Source organism: Lygodium microphyllum, chromosome 18, assembly GCF_053477565.2.
Source record: "Lygodium microphyllum isolate KBCC chromosome 18, Lygodium_microphyllum_v1.1.10, whole genome shotgun sequence".
Lineage (NCBI taxonomy): Eukaryota > Viridiplantae > Streptophyta > Polypodiopsida > Schizaeales > Lygodiaceae > Lygodium > Lygodium microphyllum.
In genome coordinates, this window is record NC_141152.1 from 3095033 (window position 1) to 3114719 (window position 19687).

A 19687-nucleotide genomic window follows, 5' to 3' on the forward strand; every position below is an offset into this window, starting at 1 on the left:
ATAGCTGCTATAACCCTTTTATAGTGAGCAGAGATGTTGTTTTTGATGAGATGAGTAGCTGGTATAAACCAGTAAATGTGATTGATAATGTAGATGCACAAAATGGTAGTGCTGCACAGAATTCACAGCAGCAGTCACAAGATATTAGTGGACTTGGAGTGTCCTCTAGCAGTGGTTCACAGTCTTCGCCATGGACAGGCAGATTGAGATCAGGAGAATCTTCTCAAAGCAATGCAGATAGTGGTATGCAGGTATCACGAAAAGGAAAAGAGAAGGTAGATCAGCCCATGTTTGATGTGAATGCAGGTCACTCTTATGTGGATGGTGAATCCAGTGGCTCAGAACAGAGCATTGATGATGAGTTGGGTATTCCTTCTATTGTTACACCTGGAGTAAGGAAGAGCAAAGATGTTTTGAGAGCACCTGGAAGTGAGTCTACTTTGCGTAGGTCTACCAGAGCTAGGTATCCTGTGGATAGGCTGAAATATGATGGATTTACAGCCATTCACTATGCCTATATAGTCAAAGTGATACAGGAGCCAGAACCCACTTCTTTTGAGCAAGCCATGGGAAACAAAAAATGGGAGAAAGCCATGGATGAAGAAATGAATTCTTTGGAAGCAAATGCTACATGGGAATCGGTACCTTTGTCTAGAGATAAGAATGCAATTGGTTGTAAGTGGGTTGATAAGGTGAAGCACAATGCAGATTGTTCTGTGAACAGATACAAGGCAAGATTAGTAGTCAAGGGGTATGCACAAACATATGGCATTGATTATGAAGAAACATTCAGTCTGGTTGCAAGGATGGCAACCGTAAGAGCAGTCATTGCTATGGTTGCATCAAAGGGATGGTCTTTACATTAGATGGATGTAAAGAATGCCTTCTTGCATGGTGATTTGCAAGAAGAGGTCTATATGGAGCAGCCACCGGGTTATGTGCATACTGTTCATCCTGAGTTTGTTTGCAGGTTGAAGAAAGCCTTGTATGGCTTGAAACAAGCACCTAGAGCATGGTCTGACAAGATAGGATAGTATCTTGTCACTATTGGCTTTCAGATTTCCAAGGCAGATTTCTCACTTTATGTGAGAAAAACAGAGAAAGGTATTATGCTACTTGTCATTTATGTTGATGATTTGATTATCACTAGTGATAGTGATGAAGATATCCTTCATGTAAAAATGCTATTGAAGCAGAAGTTTGAGATGAAGGATTTGGGAGAGCTGTGTTATTTCTTGGGCATTGAGGTGATGAGATCACCAAGTGGGATATGGCTCTTGAAGAGGCAATATGGATTGGACAGGCTGTCCAAATATGGGATGACAGGCTGTAAGCCTATTTTAGTTCCTTTGGAGCACAATGTGAAGCTGAGCGCAGATGCAGGTGAGCTTCTGGAAGACCGTACTATGTACAGGCGCATAGTAGAAAGTTTGATTTATATAACTATTACCAGGCTAGATTTGAGCTATGTTGTTGGATTGGTAAGTCAGTTTATGTAGGCTCCAAGGAAACTGCATTTCGATGCGGCTAGATGCATACTCAGGTATGTGAAGTCCACATTGCAGTATGGACTATTTTATGAGACTGGGATTCAGATACAGTTGCATGGATACACTGATGCTGATTGGGCTGGTAGTATTTCTGATTCTATTTCTTTGTATGAGAGTTCTTTTTGGCTTACACAACTAAGAAGAGGAAAACTGTTTTCAGCCTCCACCTTTGTGTGTATTCCCCCATTGTGCAAGCAAGAAAGCTACAAGTGAGACTCCTTCCTTCTCTCCCACAATCTTGACAGGAACATTATCTTAAAAGGTTTATTTAAGGAAGTTGATTGCAATATATCAAATTAAATCACACTAGGTTTGATTAGTAAACTAAAGAAAACCCTAAAGGAAAGTGGGTGGCTATATTCTTGATGAGTCTTTCCAAAGGCATAGCAGTCTTAGTTCATTGAAAGGCTTCCATCACAATTCCCACATTATATTAGGAAAGTCTAGGACGAGCCAAACATTGACTATCCTAGCATGTCATTATTAGATTAGGAAAGTCTAGGAAGAGCCAAACATTGACTATCCTAGCATGTCGTTATTAGAAGCCAACCAATTTTGTTTCATGGGGATGATGTTGATATTTTACCCTTTGGATAGAGGGCTTGGGCCACATAGCTTGAGTTAATGGGGATAGTATTGTCCTTCCTTTGTCATTGTGCAAAGGGAGAGAGAGAGAGAGAGAGAGAGAGAGAGAGAGAGAGAGAGAGTGTGTGTGTGTGTGTGTGTGTGTATGTGTGTGTGTGTGTGTGAAACCTAGTGAGATAGGGAGATGAGAGAGAAATAGATAACAAAAGAAGGAGATAGCTTGAAGAGAGGGAGTTAGTGAGAGATAGGGGGATATCGAGAGAGATAGTAGGATGAGAGGAAAATAGAGAGAAACATAGTGAGAGAGAAAAGAAGATAGAGAGAGATAGTGTGATAGAGAGAGTTAAAGGGGAGGTAAGAGAAAGATCTAAAGAAGAGAAGACCTTGAAGGACCACTGAAATCCAAAAATAGACTTACTAGTAACAATGCTTTCTTGTAAATGATATCCATTTTTTTACTCTTGGCCACCATCATTACATTATTGATCATCCTCTTCTCTAGCCAAAATAATCCCTTGCCTTAACATATTCTAAGTACATCATTTTATCTTCACAAGATTTATATATGGGTTTGGAGGTGCTAGAAGAAGTTTTCTTTCTACTATAGACCCAAAGTGGCAGAGAGTTGGAGCGAAATAAGACGTTGCACCCTTGAACAAAGTTCCTTCTACACCAACTTCTACTCAGGGAAATTTCATAAAGTTTGGGAATTCTTAATGTGATTAATATTTTGATACATGGTCAAATATTATCCCCTTGAAGGTGAAATTTTCCCTAGATGCTATATAAGCAATCCTCCCCAAGTTCCACTCTCAGATATGGGGTTAAGATTTAGCCACTTGGTCAAATCTTTACTCGTTATTTGAAAGTGGAACTTGGGAGATTCCCAAATTCTCTAATATGGTATTTCAATTCCATTAGATATATTAAAGTAATAAAGCTATTGATTGATTGATGGATTGGTTGCATCTAGTTGGCTACTATAACCACTTGCGACAATGTAGGAAAAAGGGTAGTTTTTATCTATGTAGTCAAGAACCTTGGCTATCCTTAAATTCTTATGCATTCAAGAGGATATTGCAACTTACAATGATCTTAGGATATGAAAATGAAATTACTCAGTTATGAAGTAATCATGATTATCTCTTAAAGAACAATACCACTAGGACTAAAGATAGATGCCTGCTCATGCATATTTCATGCTAACACATTATATCAACTAGAAAAAAAAGTTTATGATGTTTAGAAAATATGAAGAGGATTAGAAAGTATCATATCATAAAATACTAGGGGGGATTATCATGTATCATTTTGTATAATTTTACTCTAAGGGGAAATAAGCTATGAATTGAATCTTTTCTTGAGGAAAATTCAAAACAAAATGCTTTGGTTTCGATGGAATGTTTTAAGATATGCTTGTTTCTTGAAAAAGAGATGGTTTTTGAGTTGGGATAGGTTGAATACCTTTTTTGTGAATTTCTAAAAAGAGATATTTTACCCACATGGGTAGAATCTTGGATACACGCTAGGTCTCCCCCAAGGCTAGTGGCAGAGCCCTTTACCAAAGGGCTAGATTTGTCTACAATAGGTGCTAGGACTGGTCCGACATATGAGAGGTCTCTCAGTAGAGAGGACATTAGGCTAGGAGTGGGAAAGGGTGCCAAGGGGGCTTTGGCCATAAATCCTTTGGGACTTTAGGATCAGTCTAACCCTTGTAAGCCTAGGATGGTCTTCATGGAAGGCCCTAATGTTAGATAAGGGCCAATTAGTGGATTATACCCATGCACGAGTATCAGAGTACTTTTAGTACATGTCTAGTGTAAATTGTATTTATTTCCATGCCTAATTTACATGAAGTAACACCATTATAGTAAAGAGAACCCTAAAGGGAAGCAGGAAGCTAGATCCCCAATGGGTATTGCCAAAGTAGCATGGCCTCGATTTGCCAAGAGGCTTCCATCGTAATTCAAGCATCATGTTAGAAAAGTCTAGAAAGAGCTGAACATTGACTATCCTAGCATGTTCTCATTAGAATCCAAGTAATGCTATTATAGGGGGCCAAAGAGGCCGAAGTTAAGACTTTAGCCTATGATAGAGGGGTTGATGTGCATCGTTCCCCTCATCTCTCACTCCCTTTGAACTAAGGGTAGTAATGGTTTACTTTAGTTTGAGGGATGATAGCAAAGTAATCACCTCAAAAGCTAATGCTAGATGGCTGATAAAAAGCCATATCATATAAGTTAGGTTCCCATTTTAGGTCAATCCTTGTGGATTTGAGACAAATCTTTCCCTATAGGGTAAACTCAACTTATTAGGGCCAAAATGCTTCAAAAATAATATCACAAGGTTAAAGAAAGAGTGAGTGAGAGTTTGCTACATGTGCAAAATTATGATATACTTGTCTTCTCTACTTTGGAGATAATAGAAATCATTTCATGAAATTTTCCTCTTTTTTGGCCAAAACCCATAAGATTTGACATCTTTGGTAGTTTCAAAAATCTTTAAGATAATAAAGACTAACAAAAGATGACATAAAAATGAGATGCAACTGATAATATTGATTTTGTAACTTTCAAGACACATTGGAATATTCTTCTTGGCAGATGGCGTATTTTCATTAGCCTTGTTGACATTTGTTTTTGGCTCCATCGATCTTTTCTCTCTAAGTTTCCTTTTTTATATATTGGCTACACTCCCTTTTCTCCATAGCTTTCACAAGACATCCTTCTCAATCTATAAACTCTTGCACCATCCTTAATAGAAGTGCATATGGAAAATGGGAGCCTAAAATATTTAGTATAAATGATTGGGTTACCATGTTGCCATCTTGTAAGACTCTCACAAGATGAAGGAAATGAAATGAGAGGACATCAAGTATTACTAGAAGGGACATACCACTGGTTTCAAAAGTTTATCTCAAGGGGTTGGTTTGCTAGGGTGTAACATTTTTATATCGTGAAGGAAATGCACATGCCTCCAAATGAACATTTTCATTAGCAAAGCCATTATAAGTTTAATTTTGGGTTATATGCAAATATATTTTTAATTAAAACACTAAGTAAATAGTAGATTATTGGCGTTAGATATCTTTCTATTGCAAGTTTCAAATGGCAACCCATGGAGAGTGTTAGTGGAACATTCTATGCAAAGAATTTATAGACATTATCTATACTAATCAAATAGTAGGTTTTTAAAGCAAAGGTAGGATTTTTGTATAATATGCACAATATACGATTCCTTCAAGAGAAAGTGTATATGGACATACTAAGAATTTACAATTGCCAAACCTTACATCTTTGAATTGGAAGACTCCTAATGAAGTAATGATAGGGAGCTTCAAACTCAGAATAGCCTAAGACATTCAAAATGTCATAATACCTAGAAGAATATCTAAAAGAATACACTTTTCATGGTTTAAATACAAGACTAGATAGCTTTCTAATCCTTAGTGTTCCTTTCTTTGAACTTTTCTCCTTCTTTGATACAACTTCATCTTCATTGGTTTCATTCATCATCAATAGGTTCCTTGCTACATGCTATGGAGCTCTAAGAGGAACACCAAGAAAACATGGAATCTATTGCAAGAAAAACTATCTTGTATTATCAACAAGCATGTTCTTTATCTTTGAATCAACCAAAAGAAGAAAAACAACACCAATCTTCTCAAATCTTCACGCAACATCATATAACAATTCTCCCATGGATTTATCACAAAAAAACTTCATCACATTCTTCATATTTTGTGTCAAAGAAACAAGAGATCACAAAGAGATGTTCCACTTTTAATGTCAATCATTACATAGTATTCATCTTCCATAGTTTCAAGGTCTTGATAGTCTACCTCATGATCTCTCGCTCATAGATACATTGTTTTGCATGAAAATTTGGCTATCTCTCACTCCCTCCCTCTCTTATACATGCTCTCTCATAATAGTACATTGAAATAATCAAGAATAATAATCTATAACACCTCTTTGGTCTAGATACCTCTCCCAAGAGGTATGTCTAACATGAAAGGTCAGTAGAGCCACTATAGTGTCCTTTCACAACTCAACAGAATCAATGTCACTTCAGTCTTCACTTGAGTCTTTAGCAACTACTTATTCCACTTATTTGAGCTATTTTGAACTTGTATTCATCTCTTCCAAATATTAGAAAAATTTCCAAGCTTCACATTCATCCCATAGAACACTTACATAAGCATACAGAGCAAAAGCAAAACAAAAATAGAGACTCTACAAACAATCAATAGAGGCTTAACATAAAGTCATCAGAGAAAGCATTTTGCTTAACTAAACCATTCGAAACCATCGAGAATCATTCAATAAGCTTCCAAACACTCTCAAACTACATCAATAATCATTTCATCCTCTCATACAGAAGGAAAAAAGAACAAAACAGAAGCTCAACAGAAAAACTAATTAGAACTAATCAAACACTTAACAAAACCTTTCAGACATAATATCTCCAATGAAAAACATCATGAGCTTCTCAAACCTATTTAAAGTTATCCAAAAGTCTCTCAAACACTTTCAAAACAATCAATTATCATTCAAATCATACAGAAATAACCCAAAAATCCAACAAAAAACAATCATATCAACCCTCAACATATCATCACAGTTAATCAAGGAGCATCCTCATGACCTTAGGAAAAGAGAATAGAAGTTCAAAATATAGCTCAGTTTTATCTTTCACAACAACTTTAGGAAAAACCATTCAAACACGACCCCAACTTATAACCTGTATCTAATAAAGAATTGTGATGAAAGGAAAATAAATTTATCCATCAACACAACTTAGAAACAGAAAAGCATCTCAAACTTTTAAAGGATATAAGAGGTTGCTTCCCCAATAAGCATCCATCCAGTGGTGGTGTATGTTGAGGAGGCAAGTGGGGAGGGAGAGAGGGATGGGAGTAGGAGGAGATAAAGATGGAGGGGAAGAAAGGAGGAGGCCATGGTGGAGGAAAATAAGGTAGGTGATAGTAAAGAGGGAGGTAATGATAGGAGTGGAGGTGAAGCAAGTAGAGGTGCTATGGTGAGTAGTAATTCATGAGGGAGTGATCAAGAGAAGGTGAAAACTAGTGGCTAGGGCATCACCAAGGGCAATGACAATAGTGGCATGCCCATCACCACAAGAGCAGTGTCGGAAGTGGCATGACCATCACTAGGTGACTAATGAAGGAACTTTTTGCGGTAGACTCCTTCGTGTGGTAGCGGACTCCTACGAGAGGCGGTAGTGTGGTGGCATTACCTAGAATGGCAAGTGTTGTATTGGGCATGATCTGTGGATGGAAGAAGAAGTTTTGGAGGTAGAAGGTAGGAGCTTTTATCTTAGTAGTTGGTCAATGTCATTTCCAAGAGCATAGACATGGGAATAAAAGGAGGGAGAGGAAGGGGGGAAGGAGAAGGAGGACTAGGGGAGAAGGTGGGTGGAGGCAATGAAAGAGGAGGGGAAGGGTAGGAGAGGAGAATGAGGAGTAGGAGGAAGACGAAGGGAGAAGAGATTGAGGGATAAGGTGGAGGGTGGTAGAGAGGTAGGGGGGCTTCGGACACAGAGAGAGAGAGAGAGAGAGAGAGAGAGAGAGAGAGAGAGAGAGAGAGAGAATGGAATGGTTAGGGGGAAGGGATTATTTTTAAAGAAATAAAATTAAAACTAACTAATGAATTAGGTTGTTTTAGAGTTTTTGAAATATTTTTTTTACTCTTATTCTTTAAATTAAGTGAAAAAAGAAAAAAGGGAACAAGCCCTCCCCTTGCATGTGAGTCATCTTGTATGGGAATGGCTCACAAGCAAGGGTAAACAAATTTGTGATGCTGGAGTTGAAATGGAGGCTAGGGCATGTGTGGGTGTACACCACACTTTAGACACAACAATGCTCATCATAAGGTGTAATATGAGTGTTCATATGCGAACATGGAGATATGAATTCTACAAAATAACAAAAAGTTAATTACTAAAAATCTATAAGTCAAATGAAGGGATGTGAAAAAGAAAATATGAGCATTTCATTGAGAGAAATAAAACTGACAACCAAAATTTCGAGCTTGGCATTGAAAATGTATATTCACATGGAAAATAGCAAAAAATGGATAGGAAAGTGCAATAAAAAAGTAATAACTGTAGATCCTTCTACCAAAAGGGAGTGGGGTAAAGAGAAAAAATATTCACTTGATGAGCCACATGGAGTTGTCAAGACAAAAAACATAAAAAATATCTATTTTGATGAGCGGGTTCTCAAGTCCAAATACAATTTCTACTAGAACAGAGTGGGGTATTCATTTTGATGAGCCATATGGAGTTGTCAAGTCAAAACACATTAAAAATATCTATTATGACGAGCAGGTTCTCGAGTCGAAATACAATTTCGACTAGAATAGGGTACATTCACATGGAAAAATGGCAAAACATAAAAGAAAAAGACCCTAAATATGCAAAAAAAAAGCAACTGATTGTGCATTTGGAATTACAAGCAATAAAATGGAAAAATGTGTGATCTAATGGAATAATTAGGAGTGTAAGATCAAATCAAAGTTCCGATGCAAAGAGAAAATCTTGACATGGAAATACATCCAAAGTGTGTAAGATCATTCAAAATTTAATAATGAATAAATCATAATTCAAAATAGGGGGTTAGAAAATAAAAAGTATGTAATTTAAAGGGACAAACAAGAGTGCAATATCAGGTTTCCATTTTGATGAAGCGAGGATACATTTATATGGAAATATGAGAAAATAAAAAAAAGTTAAACCCCCCTCCCCCAGGTAGTGGGTGTAACATGATGGATGGGTGGAGAAGGGAACCTTGTAGAGTATAGAAAAGAAATAGCAACAATCTAAGATCTATTGAGGTTTGGTTTCATGAATTTATGTAAACTGATACATAGGGATGTGCTACCATGACCTTAAAGGACTAGGTAGATGGACCAATAGCGGTATATACACTGACAAACTAACCAACCCTTATATTCCCACATTTATAACATGACATACCATGATAAAATTACAAAGAGAAGGGTTAAAGACACTTGGCCCAGCTAGTAGTTTGTTGTGGATGAGCATTGTCATGCCATGTGTTGAATTTGATTGCAAGAGGTTCCATAGCTCACCACAACACACATCAACACAATAAGGACCATATGGCAACTCCTAGAGAATTAGCATGATGGATGAAGACTCTCAGTTTATCATTGATGAAGCATGGATCCTTCAAACTCACTACTCACCCAATATACAAATGATAGATCAATCACTATCCACATTTACCCATGTTGCTCAAGAAAGATTGAAGAACCCTTTATCACATACCTAGCTTAGAATGTGACAAGATTGAGGGACACAGAGGGAGTATGCCAATGTGTATAGTTGATAGTATATCATTATATCCCACCCTATCCATTGTATAGGTGTGAGAAGAAAGGCGAGAGAGCTTTGTAGTGCAGTGCATAGAATAGAGTGACATATTAGGGAACAAGAACATGCCTCTCACCAATTTACATAATATTCCCCAAACCTAACCTCTTAGTTGATTGAAGAAAGATTCATCAATCATGCTCAGCCCCCCCGTGTCTCATCCACGATTAATAGATATAGGAGAGGAGCGTGTTTCCTAATATCCATTGATTTGTTCCTCACAGTTACTTGTGCAAGATTTATATGTCTTGTGCACGATTCATGGTGTAGCAATACATCCCACCCTATATTGGCATATGATATAGGAAGGAAGACCATGGAGCCTTACATTGTCATTAATTATATATTGAGAGACCCGACCCATGCATGCAACACTTCATGCCACATAGCTCATCTTTCATTAGAATTGAAGGAAATGAACTGGTCATTTGTCCCATCCTTTGTTTTACTCTTTGTTAATAAATACATAGAATAGTCTATACTCACATCCCAATCTAGTTAGGATGTTAGATATGCTCAATGCCCCACCCTCATAAGGTGCCAGCAATGATCCATGGTGCTCAAAGTTATAAGGCCCCCATTATGAGGAGAAGCCAAATGTGAGCCTGGACATTGGTTGAGTCCTAACTTGTATATCAGAAGAGGTCTATGTGATCGGATGGCAAAAAGGTGACCATTGTGGGTCTAATCTTTAGGTTAGACTGAGTAGTTAAGTTGGTAGCAACTCGAGGTACATTGCATTGAGTTGCGGGGTAAGGGAGTTAAAAGGGGCCCCTATTTTGGGGTCCGGGGGCCATGGAAGCTAATATTAGGTTGGCATGACCCCGACCTACCATATGAGCCTCCACTAGCCGACAAGGAATATTCCATGGAAGCCCCTATTAGATAAAGGGAGTATTCCTTGTCCGACTAGTGGAGGCTCATATGTTAGGTCTGTCATGCCAACCTAATCACCTTCACGGGCTATAAAACCTAAACCCCTTTACACCCATTGATCATCTATCTTTCACCCAGTCAGAGTTGTTCCAGCTAGCCTTAAGCTCTTCACCTATCTTCTATCTAGATCGCTATCTAAGCTTCACTGTGGAAGCGCACGGATGGACAAAGCCATCTCTGTATCAATTGTTTGGAGCTACAAAAATTTTCTAATTCTCCTCTTATTTGTTGTGTACTCTCTATCTCTATCTCTTTCTCAGATTCTATTCACTGCGCTGCGCCATGTAATTTTTACATAGGATATAAGCTCACATCACTCATTGTTTGTCTCAATGAAGATCAATTTTTTCTTAATGATGATGTTGCATAGTATTTGTTGATGAAGAGGCATACCTTGGGAGGTAGTTGAAAAATCAAAAGAGAGTTTGGCATACAATCATGTATCTTCTATAAGAGTCAGATAATCTAGGGAATCATAGGATACAACTGTAAGAAGCTGAGAATAAGGAATTAGTGTAAATAATATTGATATTATGCCATGTCACACTGACATTGGTATAAAAGGAGAGGATATGTAATTTTACACATCTTTTTGACACATTAATACAATTACAGACTTTCTCTCCCTTCTTGCTCACAGCTTCTATGGCTTCCTCTTCTTTCCTGTCTTTCTCTCTCTAAATCTAGTCTTTCTCTCTCCTCCTCACTCTTCTTCTCTCTCTTCCTGCAGTCTTTCTCTCTCTTCTGTAGTTTTCTCTCTCCCTAGTTCTCTCTCTGACAAGTGGTATCAGAGCCTAGGTTCTTGGTCCCAGTTAATCCCTCATTTTACCCAATTACAACTTTCTAGTTACATGGAATTTTGAGTCATAGGTAGACAGGTACAGGGAGTAGTAGGGGGGTTTCTAAAGATCTCTGGACCACAAGGATTGCATGCAAGAGCATTAATGGCAGCTTTCTTGAAGACCACACAGACCATGGCAGCCTTTCTTGGAGTCTTAAATGGAGCTTGGACCAAAAATGGAGGCAGGAAGACAAAAATGGCAGGTCATTTTTCAACATTGAGGTAAAAATTCTAGGGTTTAGTGGAGGAGGACACTCCAGCACTTAGAGGGAGCAGTGGAGTGACCAGTGGGCATTCCCAAGAAGAAGACATGCAGCATTGAAGACTTTTCAGAAGAAACTGAAGGCAAAAATGGAGGAAGGTACACCCAAGTCAGTTGTTGTTGCCATATCTACACTCCGTTTGAAATCCACCAAGGATTTGAAATTCTCCCAGACTTTTACCCACACCTTCGCTTCATATACACTGATCTACCCTCCAGATACAACCTCCAAATGCAAGTGATGCATGATCCCTGCAACAACTTGTCGCTCTGCTTTGATAGGCCTCACAAATTTGAGGTCGAAATTATGTTTGCTGTTATGCTCATCTACGGCAAATTTGGCGAGCTCTTCCAACTCCATGTCGTTCTAATGCTCGACTGGCTCTTTCGCTCCTGCAACGTGTGCCATGGCTGCTTCTTGCGGGATCAGAAGAACGAGGGCAAGGGCACATGATAACAAGAAAGTCGCCGACATTGCGAATGTCTGAATGTGTCCCTAAACCAGTCGTTTAAGGCTCACCACGTGAAAGAACTCCATGAGCAATGGACCAACAACGCGGACTGGAATGGATGCATACATTCACCGAAAAAATGATGAGCCTGAGTCAAGTGATGACACAGATGAGCACCTGACAGAACTCCATGAGCAACTGTAAAACCAGTCGCTGCTCCAGAGCTACCATTCCCCCCCTCTTGGTTACCATCTGTATAGCCACCAGCTATTTGACCAGCAGCACTTTGAGCATGGCTATGGCCATTATGCTTCTTTGAGCATGGCTATGACCATTACTTCCATTATTGCTTTTCGTAGCACTGCAGCTCAAACTTAAATTCCCATTATTTCCATTGCTACTCCCACTCTAGCCATTGACCACTTCAGTCATGTTTGACGATCCACCCAAAGGAGCTGACGTTCTAACTTTCGTAACGGTTTGGTCTTCATGTTGTGGCGTTCGAGGTCTCTGTTGAGATGCATGTTGGTCAGAGGGCTCGTTCGGCACGACCACGATAGTTCCAGACTCTGGCCTTAGCTCCAAGCCACCATATCCATCATATCCAAGCTTATCAAGATAATCAATACTCCTGCTCTCTGTAAAGGTAGCAGCAAACTCAGGAAATGAGGCTTGAAGGAGAGCCAGCAGTGTGTCTTTGTTAGCAGGATCAGACAAAGCAAGCCCTTCTTCCTTCAGCCTCTTCTCCATCCAACTTCTACCCATGTCATTGAGACCTTTCATCCAGCCAAGCCATGATGAGTATTTCTCATCACTAGGAGAGCAAACTGCTTCTGCTCCATGATTCTTTCCCTGAAAGAGAGCAAGGGTGCAACATTCTCTCTGGTTTGACCATCAAGGGACCATCCTCTGCAGCTTCAAGCACCTTCAAAACTGGGTCATCTTGTTAAGCACCCTGCTTTTCTTGTTCATGGGGCACCTTCATGTCAGAACCCCAAGAGATAACTCATGACCTGCATCAACCCTTTGCTGACGCTTTCTCTTATGGTCTTCAGTCATTCTCACCATGTCTTCCACGGCTGAATAGCCTCTTTGAGCGGTGTTGTCATGCAGCATCCACCATGAACAGAACCTCATATCCTTTCTTCTTCAGTTTCTCCAAGAAAGGAGAGTTCTCCACAGCCTTCTTGCTTTACTAACTTCAGAGGTGGCATTTTCTGTGAACCAGGCCTAGGAAAAACTGTGACAGCCATTTGTCTCATCTTGAAGACACAGGGCACACTTGCGACTCCACCTGATGGGACTCATGTCAACTGGTGCGAGCAAAGATTGGGTGATAGGAAGGCGATGTAGAGAGTCCACATGTGGAGTTTCCAAAGTAGTAGGCCTGTGAGGCATCGTCTTTCAGAATCAGGTCAACATGAACAAAGGGTTCACTCTGTCAGAGCCTTGTTGCTGCAGAAACACCTTGAAAGCTAAATTTGTATTGTAGCTCCTTCCATCAAGGTAGTTTGCAACTAGCTTTACATTAGCCTGTTTACTTGCTTTCACATTATCACTGCTGTAAATAGATTTCTCAATTTCCTTAGACATGGAAGGTCCTGTTGAAACACGCAACTGTTTATCCATCTGATCCTGGAGCTTTTGCTCAACTGGTTGAATCTTCTCTATAAGAAGGCAAATTTCCACAAGCTGAGCAATCACAGGATGATCTTGAATAGATCGTCTCTTTGACTTCATGATTGAGTAGAACAGTATGGACTGACAATAACACAAAAGCAGCATATGTTTTGTCTCTAGAAATTGGAGACCCTCCTTGGTCACAAGATTTCCTGCTTTGGCTTTGTTTAGAAGGGGTTCAATCTTGCTTTGAAGTTCCTCTAATCCTTCTCGGAATTCTGCAAATAGTCCAACCAGTTCAAGATCCTCCAGCATAAAAAAATGCTCCCTTGGCAAGATATGTAAGAAGGGTCTCTTCTGGTTGTGATGCCCCAAACAACTTCTTCAGGTCTCCATTCACAGCTGCAGCAAGCAGCCATGCTATTCTTGTTTACTACAAGATTGGCTTTGAGGAGTTCATCAAGCAAGCTCAAGTAATTGGGTATCTTCTCACCTTTGAATCTACTTGGTATGATTCAATTCATTGGGTACTTTAAAGCTTGCAACCAACTCAAGCTATGTTGGAGTTTGTTTCTTGGTTAGCTCCATTTTGAAACAACTATTGGAGTTCTCAATGCTTATGGGTTTTGCTTGATCAAATGGTTGAGAGTATGTAGTAAGGATCAGTTGGGCTATTTGTAGAGCACTTCTTGGATGTATCAAGGATGTATTTGCAGGGTTTGTGCATGTCTAATTAGTGTTCTTACTGATCTTAAGTGCCTTACAACTTTCCCTAGATGAAAGGTAATGATTACGAGGCAAAATAGGGTCATTACAGTGCTAAACAGGGTGCAGTCTAAACAGGGACAAATTTGGAAAAGTTGCTACAGAAATTAGTAGCATCATTCTAACGACAAAGGAACAACTAGAAGTGATACTAGACATCATAAGCTTCGAGTGGAGCCATCAAACGTCTCTTTTGGACACATATTTCTCGAGCTAAAGCCTATTTGGTACCAGCAGTTCACTAACAGTTCACTGTGGACAGTTCTGGAAATTCTTAAAAAGAGAGGTATTGCTACTCCTAAATTCAAAGCAAGATTTCTACTTGATACTAGACATCCTAACCTTCGAGTCAAGCTATCATACACCTTATTTGGACTTATATTTTTCAAGGAACAACATATCTCTTCAACTTGACTTCAATGGCAGCTGAGATCAATAGCTCCAGTTCTAGTGAACAAGGTTGGCTTCAAACACAGGCTAGAATTGACAAACTTGGAGTTTTGACTGATCAGTGTATTGCTCTTATAAAGGCGGTTATGGAAAAAACAGCAAGACCTGAATCAAATGCTTATGCTTATGGCCAGCATCTATATGCTGATGGTACACTTGAATCAAATGCTTATGCTTATGGCCAGCATCTATATGCTGATGGTACACTTGAATCAAATGCTTATGCTTATGGACAACATGTATGTGCTGATGGTACACACTATGATCTACATGCATCTTATGAATATGAACAGCAACAACATGTAAATGAATATGAGCAGTATGCAAGTACATATGGACAGTATGTTAATGCTTATAAATATGATGTACCATATCATAATGCAGAGTATCATTCCATTGAACCTTGGCAGCAAAATGGCTATTATGGTCAACATGCTTATGCTTATGAGCATCCATCTCTTCAGCAAAATAGTTATGATTATACTTGTGAAGCTCTCTTGGTTGACCAGCCCAGTTCTTATGGATGTGATAGACATGGTTATGCTTATCAGTGCACTTCTAGCTTTGATCAACGACAATCAAGTGATTATGACCAATGCTGTGGGACTAATGATCAAAGGAAGCATGCTTATGTATGTGAGCAACAAACATCAGTAGAAGCAAATGCATATGCTCAACCAAACAATCCGTCTAATGTGCAGCAGGGCTATTATCACTATATGCAGTATGGACAGCCATCTGTTATACATGAGCAGCAAGATGACTATGAGCAACATGTCAAAACTATTATAGAGTTGACCAATGGTGATGAGCAGGTGTGTAAATTGCTATCTAAGGCTAAACGCGTTAGACACCTTACTAGTGATACGATACGGGAACTGCATGCTACGGGCTTATGCTATCGATGTGCTAAGCCACTATCTTGTAATCACCAAGCCACATGCAGGGCAAAGTCTGCTAAAATATTCTTGGTATTTGACTATTTTGATGCAAAGGATGGAGAAGATCTTGTTGAAGACCATTTTGGTATGAGTCCACAACAAGAAGCTCAATTTAAGAAGGCAGATCATGGATAGCATGTGGATTTGGATGATCATCATGCAATGGTAACTTCGTTAGTGAGTACCATCATGATGATCATGCTTCCAGCTGTATTTGACTTCGATCTTATGAGAGTTGATCCAATGCGTGGCAACGATACAACTTTTCCTTTTGATCCGGGTGGCTACAGGCTGATTTTGACCCTCTGTATAGATTAGTTCTACTACTGAATATTAGGTAATCTTTTCTTTTACCACTTGTAATGCTGTACAGAGTAGTACTCTACAGCCCCCACTTGGCTATACCAATAAGTCCGATATTTGTTTTTTAGGACAAAAACCTCATTTTTGAGTGGGGATGGATTGTAAGAAGCTGAGAATAAGGAACTAGTGTAAATAATATTGATATTATGCCATGTCACACTGACATTGGTATAAAAGGAGAGGATATGTAATTTTACACATCTTTTTGACACATTAATACAATTACAGACTTTCTCTCCCTTCTTGCTCATAGCTTCTATGGCTTCCCCTTCTTTCTTGTCTTTCTCTCTCTAAATTTTTCGTAAGATTTTTCCATGACTTTGCTAAGACTAGGAATAATCTACTTCTAGGATTTGTCTTATTTGAAGATGTGTGGTCAAGTAGTTTAATTTAGGGAAATGGTTTTATAGTAGCTAGAAGAAGTTCTTAACTTGGAATAATCAGGTACGTATCTCTTTTCTTTCTCTTGCACCACTTTGATATGGGTCATAAACACAAATACTACCACCTCTTATTCTTACACACACTAGGTCCTCTTATGCCCCTTTCTCTTTATCATATCTATGTTAAAGGGCAAAGGAGAACTATTGTACCATCAAAGAAACTGTAATATTCCACGTTAAAAAAAATGAATTGGATTAATGTAATTTTTTTTTAAAATTTCCCCCCTTATCCCTCCAACCGACTGATGAGCTGGAGGGGGAGGGAAATAGTAGGAGACATTAAGCTCCTTGTTGGAGCCTTATGGAGGGAGGGAGGACATGCGTGTCGACACGCAGGAAGGGAAGATCCCCCTCCCCTCCACTATTTAAATGAGGGGGGGGCCACTGGAGTTGGGAGGAGGCTGTAGCCGTGCGGAATAAAGGAAGAAGGGTCGGAGGAATCCGTGTCGCTGCTGTGTCGTGAGGGAGGAACGGGAGAACGCTGAGGCCTCGCTGCCTGACCATCACACCTTCACTCGCCGCTGGATCAGCACGCCTCCACTCGCCGCCACAGTTTGCCTAATAAGCTTTTCCCCCTCCCACATGGAAGATTTAGAAGCTTCCTGCGGGGAAGCTTCTAAAGAACCTTCTTAGCCCCCTTTCACCCCCCCCTTATGCTTTTTCTAAACCCCCTTTATTCCCCCCCCCCCCCCCCCCCCCGGTTTTAATTACCCCATAAGCCCCCATTGTTTTCCCCCCCTCGGGTTTAATCCTCCCTAAACCCCCTTTTGTCCCCCCCCCCCTCATAACTCTCATTTTCCCACAACTCCCTAAGTTTTTTTCCTAATCCCCCCCCCGTATCCCCATTATTATTCCCCCCCCCCGAACCTAAAAATCCAAACCATCATCATGGCCTCGGATGGTATCCCGTAAGGGAAAAATAGCCGTGAGATAAAAGATAGGGAGGGAAAGTAAAGGGAGTGAAAAGAAGGAGTGAAGGAGGAAGAGTGGGAAAAAGACAAAAGAAAGGGAAGGAAGGAGAAGACGGTGGAATTCCAGAAGGAAGAGGAAAAGGCTATCTCACATTCGAACTACGATGCCGCCAAAGAAAGTCCAAGGTGTAGCTGCAGGAGGGTCATCCCTCGGTATCCATGCGGATATCTCACCTCAAAGCCAATTTTTTCTTCTTGGCTTTAATTCAGTTTTAAGTGGATCATGCAAAGGAAAAAATGTTAAGGATAGGATATATTTGTTCGAGTTATTTGTAACGAAGGAGTTTAGCTTAGGAATGACAATGTATAGAACTTAGCTTTCTTCAAATTGCATCAAGCATTATAAATTACGAGCAAGATTATCCATTTACTATAGTAATATATTTTAGTTAAATCCTAAGGTGTAGAAATTATATCTTGCACCATTAGTCTTATTCCTTTCGCAACGAATCATGGTAAATGGCTAAATTCATGAAAGGTTTCTTTCGATGCTCAAATTACTAGGGAGTTATCTTTGCTAGTTGCACATCTTAGCAAGGCAATTGTTGTTATTTGGCATGAGTTCATCTTTAAAGAAAACGGAAGTTAAATGTTAGGAATTAACAAGTATAAAAATTAGATATATGAACTCATTTGGAAAGAAAATGTAATGGGGGATTGCTGGATGACACTCTATTAATACGTTTTTGCTATTTGAGGACTTGGGGACTATTAAAGTGTGTATACACCAATTTCACACCTAGGCCTTTTTGTCCCAAGGAGTATTGTCGCTCTTTGTATCACCTTGGCATTAGACTATATGCCAAATTAAACTGTATTGATTGGGAAAGTAAATTGTTACAAGGATAGTAAAACCGTGACAAGACGATTAATATTACCTTCCAAAAGATAACTGAACCAATCTAAACATAGAAACATTTATACCCTAAACACTTGACTACTTTCCTTACCGTAGGGACAATAAATTCATAAAGATAAGAAACTAGGGTTTGTCCCTAAGGTTCTTAAAAGAAGAAACCCTAGGCCTGACATACGTCAGCTTAAAGAATCTAAACATATTATTCCATCGCAGGACTTGCGCAACATGTATGAAATCATTTAGTCTTGTGATTGATTCACAAGGAGAAAGGGGAAAAACCCTCATCAAGGACGGCAGATCCTTACGCAGGTTATCTTGCAAAAAGATGTATTTTTGGATATCCTTCTAAATAAGGAAAGTTATAAACCAGAAACTAGCATATCTAAGGCACCTTAGGGTTAACCAAGTTGGGTATGCCCTACACCGGAATGTAAGAGATCTTGCCAAGTTAGAAGACACCTTGGAAACGAGTGCTGATACACTCAAAAAGGAAAGAACATTTCCTTAGTAGTTTGCCAAACAACTCGGTTGATTAACGGAAATGTTTGTGCTTGCTAGAGATTTTAGAGCTCTGTTTGAAATATAAATTACAAATTAAATGAGTACCTATACTTCAGGTTAAAGGACTGAAGGGAGAGGCAGCTTCAGTTACCCCCGACTGCCTGCCTGACCCTAACCAAGGGGGTTGTTGACCGCGCTGGGAACGTGGACCAAACCTGCCGCGAGAGGTCTTTCCGTTGAGTTCTACTTGGAGCAGGAGGACGCTTGGGTGCCAGGGGGGGCTCTGGCCGTAAATCCCTCGCCTTCTGGGTCCTGCACAAGAGGCTAACGTGACTCAGGATTGGATCTCGAGGCCCGCATACTAGTTGACGGGCGGAAGCTTGGAATAGTGATCCCTGGAGATTACTGGATAGCCTTCGGGTAGATTATGGACAAGCCTACGGGCGGAACTCCTTGTATTTCAAAGATAAAATGAAGAAATGTTAAAAGAACTTGCTTGATGTTGTTTTTCTATGTCACGTGATAAGATTACGTGAAGGAACCAGTGCTTAACATAGTTAATTAAAGAAGCTGATTGTTATATATCAAATTAATGTGTTAGATAATTACATAACTAAAACAAACCGAGGAAAGTGCAGAGGATGGGCCATGGGTCCGTCCTACGGTTGGGTGGTCCCGGTTAGCCGGGAACTTTTCTCAAAAATCTCGAAGAACAGCGGAATGATCATCATC